This window comes from Octodon degus, unplaced genomic scaffold (assembly GCF_000260255.1).
Source record: "Octodon degus isolate 3935 unplaced genomic scaffold, OctDeg1.0 scaffold00043, whole genome shotgun sequence".
Taxonomy (NCBI): domain Eukaryota; kingdom Metazoa; phylum Chordata; class Mammalia; order Rodentia; family Octodontidae; genus Octodon; species Octodon degus.
The window spans coordinates 11,640,857-11,650,238 of NW_004524619.1; the positions used below are offsets into that span (position 1 = coordinate 11,640,857).

Here is a 9,382-nt window from a genome sequence, read left to right on the forward strand (position 1 = left end):
TTTCTTTCTTTATTTCTTTTTTTTTTTTTGTGGAACCGGGGATTGAACTCAGGCCCTTGTGCTTGCCAGGCAAGCGCTTATTCTACTGAGCTATCTCCCCGGCCCCAGGAAAGTTTAATTTCTGTTTCATGTGTTTATGAAGTTTTTGTGGTTTCTTTTAGCATTGATTTCCTATTGATTCATTGATTTCCAACTGGTCCCATAATATACATGGGATAATTTCAATTCCTTTGTGTTTATTCAAGCATGTTCTGTGAGTCAGTGTGTGGTCTACTTTGGGGAACATCTGTGTGCAGTAGAGAATAATGCGTGTTCTGATCTTGTATCTATATTCTGTGGACATATACAAAGTCCATTTGATCCAACTTTTGCTTCAGTTCTGATATGTCATTGTTGGATTTTTTGTCTACTTGATCTGTATTGAGGTCTTTCATCACACCTGTATTAGTGCTTCTTTGATTGTTCATGTCTGTTAAAACTTGGTTTATATAGTTGGGTGCTCTGGTATTTGGTGCACAAACGTCAGAACAGGTTATAGCTCTCGCTTGGTGGTCAAGAAATTCATGAGGTGTTCATTGCCATGGAAGTATCTTATGTCTCTGTCAATTTTGAAAGATAGTTTTGCATGATCCATCAGTCTAGGGTGGAGATTGCTTTCTTCTAGGGTTTGAGATACTTTGAGCTTTCTTTGATTTGAAGATGTGTTGAGAAATCTGCTGTAATACAATAGGCCTTCATTTATAGGTGATTTTTTTCTTTTCTCTAATAGCTTTTAGTATTCTGTTTTGGGGTTGAATTTTTGGAATATTGACCATTGCTTCTCTTGATGTAGATTTATTTTGGTCATGGCTTACTGACGTTCTATATGCCTTACGTATGTATATGTCAAATTCTTTTTCCCTGCTTGGGAAGTTTCCATGGACAGGGTTTTTTTGTTTTGTTTTGTTTTGTTTTAAATATTGTTTTTGCCATCTTCTGCCTTTTCACTGACTTTGATCAAGCTTGTTATTCTTTGCATCATCTAGCAGGTGTTGGATTAATTTTTCATGATCCCTTGCTATTTTTAAGAAATCTTTATTTTTATGATCACTAACTGCAGTTATGTCTTCTATATTTGGTATTCTGACCTCATATTGGCCCTTTCTGCTGCATATACTTTCAATACAGTTATTTATTTTTTAATGTATTTGGCACAGGGTATCACTGTGCAGCTTGGTCTTGTGAGCCTCCTGTTTCCAGCCTCCCCAGAGCTGGGATTACACAATACAATTTTTGGTCTCCTGGATATCTGTTTGTATCTGTTTTATGGATTTCATTTGTTCCTACAATGGGTGATCATGTTTCCATTGTTTTCCTAAACTCCTCTTGTTTTTTTATCTGTATCTACTCTAAAGTCACTAATCATTATGGTCAGCATCTCTGTAGTTATCTGACAAATTATTTTAGATTTGATTTTTTTCTGGAGTCTCATTCATTGGCTTTGTAGCGTCCACTGTTAGTTCAGAGTCCAGGTGGATGGCTTCAAATTGTTCCGTCACGTTGCTCCTGGGTTTGCCTTTGGTGAGCTGGAAGTCTGGGTTGCATCTCGCTTATGCATCTTTTTATTTTTTTTTTTTAAGTTTAATTCCCTGGTTGATGCTTATAAGTTGCTTATGGCAGGTACCTTTATTGCAAGTATTGAGAACCTTTAGAAAACAACTACTTCTCTGAGAAGTCTTCCAAGTATAGTTAGCCTTTGGGTTTTGAGTCTGTTGCATGATCCTACCTCTTTAATTTATTGGGGTAAGAGGTTGCCTGCCTGGCTCAGCACTGGCTTACATGGCTTACTTTTTATGACCCTTGGGCAGTCTCATCTTGGCATACCAGGAAGAACAACTGTTCAGAACAACAGTCACCCTGACTGAAGTAGTACAGTCAGTAATAACAGTAGCATCAAGCACAGCCCAGAAAATGACAAGTTATGGTAACTATTAATTTGCCACCTTTAACTGTATGAACTAGATTTGTGGTTGTCTAACGAAATCTAAAACAAACCAGAAAATTGTATACAGTAAATATGCCCTCGATTTGGCAATTTTACCCTCAGGGAGGAATTTTAAAAGGGGTTAGGAGGAAAATATACGAATAGAAGAAGAGGAGGAGAGTAGAAGCAAGGGTGTGCACTGTGTGTGGTAGGGCACACCTGTAATCCCAGGAGGATTGTTGGATGTTTGTGACCAGCCTGGGCCACAAAGTGAGCTCAAGGCCAGCCTGGACTGCACAAGGAGACCCTGTCTTTAAAAGACCCCCCCAAAAAAGATGCAGTGGTGGGGTGCAAAGGAAGGTTGTTTGAACTTTGAGCAGCTGGTGCAGAAGACAGGAGGGAAGAGAAGAAAGAGAAAAAGAGCAGAACAGAGCAGTAAAACTAGAAAGTGTTCACAATCATAAAAGCAGGAATAAACAAAAAAGAAAAATGCAAAAAAAGAAGGAAAAGGTGTCCCTCACTTCTGGGTGTGTCTCTGCTGTTACCGGTAGACAGTGTGCAGACGCAGCTCGGGTCCGTGTTGATTAATCCCGCAAGCCAGCGGTAGATTTACGGCAGTGTAGTATACCCCAGCAAGCCTGCACCTCACACTCCACTGAAATTCAGTCGGATTCTGGCTGCAAGGCTGCTGCCCGATGCGCGCAGTCGCCACACTCCGCATGCCTTCTGGCAGCTAGAAAGCTCCTTCACCTCTTGCTGACTTGACCTCGCCTCCCTGTGGCTCTGCCGACACTGGAGCCAACCTGCAGCTGCTCTAAGTTCGGAGTTCAGCTGGCCCATCTGTAAGATGGCTGTAGGACAGTCACCCTCTCCTGGGGGGCAGCCGAACCTGACTAGCTCACCGGCCACTGCAGTGTGCTGTGTCCACTGCTCCGCTCCACCAGTGCGTTTCTCTATGGAGGCATCTGGGGTCGCCAGCAGTCACCGTGGGTCTGCAGATTCGAGCTGCTCCTGCGAGGCGGGCTCAGGGCCTGGAGAAAGCGCTGCCTGCTCCTCCTCCTTTTGCACTGAGCTCTCTTCGCCCTCCCTGGGGGCTTCAGTTCTTGCTTTAGATCCTCCCTGCGTCCCAGGAAGCAACTTCCTTCTTTCTTTTCCTCACGTTGCTGTGTTCCAGCGTCCGGGCACCATGTCTAGGAGAGGCTGTCTCTGCTGTTCATCACTCCCCCATCTCCCTGGAAGTCTCCTGCTTTAGTGATTGTGTTTACCATACCAGCCGGAGCTTTGTCCCGCTTGAGGCAGTGCTGACCACAGCGGCCACCTGGTATGCTCGTTGCCTCAAATTTCAAGCTGGTTTTTTTTTTTTTTTGTAATTATTACATTTTACATTTATTTAGTATTTATGAATTATTCAACACTGGTTCAAGTACATTAATTCACTCTAAGCCAGTCCTAGGTACTAGTGTTTTCCTTTTGCATTTAAGATGTAAGTGACTAGTCCAAGGTGGCTCTTAGATCCCTGGCAGAACAGCTCTGGAACTTTCCTGTTCTCTGGTTAGCTGTCTCATTGTCTTTTATGCTTATGGGGGAGGCTTTTATTTATACTTATGATGTTGGGGCCGGGGAGATGGCTCAGTGGAATAAGCACTTCCCTGGCAAGCGGAAGGACCTGAGTTCAATCCTTGGTTCAAAATAAATAAACTTCTGGTGTTTATTTGATGAGCAGGACCAAGAGCAGTGTCCTGCTAGAAGAATTAAGCCCTGCTGCAGTTTTCTGGCTCCACTACCCTGGAGAATTGTGCGTACTCAACCAAAATGTCCTCTTGCAGCCTCCCTCCAGACCTACTCAATTAAACTCCATGTTTAGGGGCAGTTCCTGGTTGTCAACTCCTGGTAATTGTTCTACACACTAATACTTGAGAGCTACTAGCAAAAGCTGAAGGCCAGCTAGGCAGGGGGTGGCGCCTGCAATCCTAGCACTCCGGGGGGCCAAGACGGAAGGATCACAACTTTGAGCCCAGCCTGGGCAACTTAGTGACACTCTGTCTTAAGTTTTTTTTTTTTTTTAAAGAACTGTGTGAAGACTCTAGGTTCAATCCCTAATATAATTAATCAGAAAAAATGCTGGTGTGAAACTGTTCAAAAGTGAATGATGTCTTTATCCAGAGCTACTAGAATCTGGCTGTGGTCTAATCGATGGCACCAACATAGGAGAAGGCAGGCAGTGGAGAATAGACTGCCCACCAGGAGGGGAGCCTGCGGAGTCAGGGCAGGGTAGGGCAGCTCTCCCTGTGATACAGTCCAGGCTCCAGGGCCCTGCCAGCCACAACAAGGATGAAATGGCCTCAAAATAGCCCATTTCTTTTGCTAGATTCCCTGCTGAGTTTTTTAAATTTTATTTTATTTTTTGTAAATCATTAATTCATCTCTCCCCCCCCTTTTTTTTTCCGGAACCGGGGATTGAACTCAGGCCCTCACGCTTGCCAGGGAAGTACTTACTGTACTGAGCCATCTCCACAGCCCCTCATCTCTCCTTTTACGTGAACCTTGTTAATAAGACTGTTTGCCCTGGGAACAAATACTTTGACTTATCTGTTGGTGTCTTTTGAGTTGTCTGGCAATAAAAATATGTTCGCGTGGCCTAGTCAACTCTGGGGCTTGGCTGGGGCTGTGTTCTGCATCTGTAAGGTTAAACAAGTTGTAAGTACCAGGAAGGCCACATCCCACTTATCACAGTGTCACAGCTCTAACATGGCAGAAAATGTGAAAGGAAATGGAAAAAGATGTCCTTCCTGAATCAAAACTCCACTGTCTTGTCTCTTACAGATTGTTAGAAGATACAGTGACTTTGATTTACTGAACAACAGCTTGCAGGTAAATGTTTGCAAACTCTAGCAATGCACACTGATTAATTAGGGTGTCTTTTTTTTTTTTTAAGGTGTCTTTGAAAGTGTTTGGAATCGTTGTCTGTTAGCTTTCCATTGCTACCTGAGACTTTATAAAGAGGATGGTGGGCTGGGAAGATAGCTCAGTAGAATAAGTGCTTGCCTGGCAAGTGCAAGGCCCTGAGTTCAATCCCTGGTACCACAAAAATAAAATAAAATATAGCTCGGTGGTCTAAACACCTGCCTGGTAAGCACAATCTCCCAAGTTCAGTCCCCAGTGTTGCATGCTGTGCTGGCTTCAGAACCCCGGGTGCACCATGCTGGTCCCAAAACTGGATGTGGTGGTGCATGCCTGTAATCCCAGCACTGGGGAGGCTGAGACAGGAGGATCACTACAAGTCCAAGCTAGGGGCTAGGGGGATGGTTCAGTAGAATAAGCACTTGCCTGGCAAGCACAAGGGTCTGAGTTCAATCCCTGGTTCTGAAAAAAAAAAAAAAAAAAAGTCCAAGCTAATAGTGAGACCCTGTACCAAATGAATGAATAAATAAATATGAAAAGTGTGCCGTGGCTCCCAGTTCTGGGTTTTCAGTCCATGGTCCTATTGTGTGGCCTGGGGCATTGCATCATGGTGGGACAGTATAGCCAGGAAACGAGGGAGGGAGATGTGTCACATGCCTTTCTAGGGCACAGCCACAGTGACTTAGCGATCTACTAGGCAGTCCAGAACCCCTACCAGGCCATTCCAGGTTGTGCCTCTCTGGGGACCAACGTTCTAACATGCAAGCCCCCGAAGACTCTGTCTTAAAAAACCAGAAAACAAGCAAACACAAATGTTTGGGATAAACATACGATTTTTAATTAATAGTTACCTTGCAACTGGCTGCAAGACTGTATTTTCACAGCAGTCATAGGCACTGATGTATCATCTGTGTTTCACAGATTAGTGCTGACTTTTCTTTAAGCACATGTTTTATTTGTATTTTTAAAAATTTTTACTTATTTATTTTTTTGTGGCCAGCTCAGCCCACCGGGGGTGGGGAGGGGTGTTGGGCTGGTGTGCGCAGCCTGTGGTGCTGGAGGTCGAACGGAGGTCCCTGTACATTTGCCCAAGCTTGCCCCAGCAGGCGTTCAGTGCGTGTTTTTAAATTCCCGTGATTTAAGTGTTCTGACTCAGTGACTCTGATGGGAAGGATGAACTGCGGTCTGTCTAGAAACAGCCGGGGGCTGGTAATGGTCGAAGAGCCTGGCTTTGGAGGTGGCGCACCATAGAAAGCCCTGGCAACAGCAGCACCGTCTCCCTGGCCAGATTGCTCTTCAAGGAACGTGGGTTACTGATGGCCACCGGGCCTGTTTCATACCTAAGACTTGAGTGGTCACAGAGCCCTTTTCAGCCTGAGCCACAGCGCTTGGCGTGTGAGGAGCTCGGTCCCGAGGTAAAGGCCTGCTGCCTGCCAGCGCTGCGTGCTCTCGTGAGCCCGGTGCAGCCCGCGGAGGCGAAGGGCACCGCTGGCTGGGAGGAGGCCGAGTGCGGCCGTTACCAGTCAGACTTCAGACAGTAGCATTTGTTGAGCCCAGACTGCTTTTGCAATAACTGCTGAAAGCATGGGTGCCCTGTTGTCCGTATGAAAGTGCTGGCCCGGGTATGGAGACCTTTATGTAATCACCGCATGGCCATACATTTGACATAGTATCTTTCTCAATTTTTAGTTTTAGTTTAAATCTCCAGAGAGAGATCAGATTCTTCTCCTTGGTGGGTTTCGCTTGTTTCATTTATGGGTTTTTAATTGTGCGTTCTGTGCCCTTGGACAAAAGGTAAGCCAGTGATAGCACTGAAGATAAGGCGCTGGGGGAGGCAGAGAAGGCCCTCACGTAGATTTTGTTCCCGTGGCAGGGAGGACCCTGCCAGTAGCATCAGGGGCCCACAGCGCTGTGAGCGTTCCGGGGGTGAACCGTGGGCCTCCTGTGGGTCAGCCTTTGTGTACAAATAAACGTTTGCATCCTGTTAAAGCTGGGAAGCAGCCTTCCCACGATGTGTTCCTCCACCTCTGAGTAAGCCCATGGGCGCCTAATGCCTGGACTCGGCTCTGAGAATGGTGCTGCGAAAGAGGGTTTTCTGTGCCGTTCGCTCTGTTTGGGAATGCAGGCCTGAGTCTCCATGGCTGTTGACTTAGGGCCCTTTCTGATACAGTAGAATTCTGTTTTTGCTTCAGTCTAATTTTTCCTTTTAAAATGAGGACTTTCCGTGTGCCTCTTATTTCAAAGGCAAGTAGTGCAGGTATTGATGTTGGCTTGTGCTGGGCAGAGTGCGGCCAGACTCACTTAAGTGGGGGAGTTTTATGGATCCAAGTAAATAAGCAGAAGAAAGTACATGTGGCCTTTGGGCAGCAAGATAATTTCAAAACACAGATGAAAAAGCCTCCAGAGCCACAGAATGAGCCGTGATGTAATATTCACTGTTCAGTTCTTTTGACAGATGGTTAGTTCCTGTTGAAGAATGAGAAATATAATACATTTATGGAGGATGTCTAAGCCCAGTAGGAACATACACAAGTGAAAATAAGCAAGTGGGATGTGACGCTGTATGTGCCGTGTAATAGGATTTTTGAAACATTTAGCATTGGAAAGAAATATGCCAGAATCCTAACTATCCCCTCTCCAGAGGGTAGGATTATGTGTTATGTTTTCTTCTGCTTCTTTTCTTTTTGCGGAACTGGGGACTGAACTCAGGCCCTTGCGCTTGCCAGGGAAGCGCTTATTCTACTGAGCCATCTCCCCCACCCTCTTCTGGTTCTTTATATCCTCTCTAATTTTCACATTCTGTACAAATACATTCATATAAGTTCTGTAAGCAAAGAGGCAGAAAAAGCCTATATTTTCCAAAGATAAGTGTAACATCAAGATACCAACTATCTAAGCAAATAGTTTATGATAACAAAAAAGAAAGGAGCAGTTGGCTGACATGGTGGGGATTGGGCAGAGAGCAGGGGAACCAGCCCTTGCACTGGGGAGGAGTCTGAGACCCTCCTTTCCTAGCACTGAGACCTCTGAGTCTCATTTCTTCTCTTTTACATCCGAAATGCGGGGTGGCTTGTGAAGTCTCACATGACATGAGTTTTTATGATTCCAGTTTTACTGCCACCATTGACTTTGGGGAGGAAATTAGAACAAATTAAAGGTCTGTCGTGAGCTTTGAGCTCACAGGTTCTGTCAGTGAGCTTAGAACTGACTAGAATGCAGCCTGAAATATAATTGAAGGTGGTTTGTAGGCTCTTAAGATCTAATGATGCAAGTGAGTAAGGAGAGACATGCAGTTTATACTTGAAGGGTTTTCCTTTAGCTGAAAGCTAGTGCTCATGAAACTGGGATGTAGTTTGTCATGTGGAGGCTTCTGCCAGGCTGAGCCCACTTGGGATCCTCTTTTGTCTTGTTACCCTGCAGTTGATAGGAATGGCATGTGGGGTTCTTTACTTCCTGTCTCAAAAAGACCTCCCCCAGAATTGGCCATTGGATTTCCAAATTTGGTATTCTGTGATTGGTAAGCACTTAGAAGTCATAGAAAAAGCTGAAATAGAAAATAAATGTCTCTTGAGTGCTAATCTTTTTAAACAAGATTTGAAAACAACACATGTAAACCAGGCATGGTAGTGCGTGCCTGTATACCAGCCCCCAGGAAGCTGAGGCAGAAGATCACTGTGGGCTTGAGGCCGGTCTGGGCTGTCTAGTGAAGTCCAGGCCAGGCTGAGCTGCAAGGGAGACCTTGTCTCGAAAGGAAGAAAATGAAAAGCAACTCACAGCATATAGTTTTGTACTTTAAGCAGCATATATTGTGAGGTCTTTACTTCAAGCCTGTCTCATGTAGCAGGATATTACAGTATAATAGAATCTGGAAGCAAAGAGAATTTTTTGAAGGTTTGGAAGAAGGGATGAAATATTTGATCAGTACATTTTCTTTTTTCTTAATCAGTACATTTTCTTTTTTCTTTCTTTCTTTCTTTTTTTTTTTTTTGATTTAGGAAAGGGTGTACAGGGTCTCACTGCATAGATTGGACTCGTGGTGATCCTCCTGTTTGCAGCCTCCCAAGTGCTGGGATTACAGGTGCATGCCACCACACCTAGTCTCAGTTGCCATCTCAGCGTGCCCGGGAGTGGGGCCTACATGGCATGTCAAGGTATCAAACTCCCAGCCCCTGCATCTGCCTAAGCAGGTGCTTTAATCCGCTGAACTATTTGGCTGGCCAATCAGTATATTTTTCTTACAGTGAAATAAAGCTTTGAATAGATTAATCCAGATGTGATTGTGCACATCTGTAATCCCAGTACTTGGGAGGCCGAGGCAGGAGGATTGCTGTGAGTTGAAGGCCAGCCTGGCTAACAGAGTAGGTCTAGGACAGCCTGAGCTACGTAGCAAAACCCTGTCTTCAACAAAGGAAGAAAGGAAGGAAGGGAGGAAAGATGAAATAGGAAGGAAGGAAAGAAGGAAGGAAGGAAGGAAGGAAGGAAGGAAGAAAGAAAGAAAGAAAGAAAGAAAGAAAGAAA

General features: G+C 44.8%; 1 protein-coding gene across 1 annotated transcript in view; it reads left to right on the forward strand.

Annotated features, from left to right (window-relative positions):
• Nucleotides 1-9,382, forward strand: part of Pxk (PX domain containing serine/threonine kinase like) — a 55,880-nt gene that overhangs the window by 2,229 nt on the left and 44,269 nt on the right. Inside the window, exon 2 of the mRNA XM_023715728.1 lies at nucleotides 4,787-4,834. The gene's annotated coding sequence lies outside the window, so the exon portion shown is untranslated. The remainder of the gene's footprint in view (nucleotides 1-4,786; nucleotides 4,835-9,382) is intronic.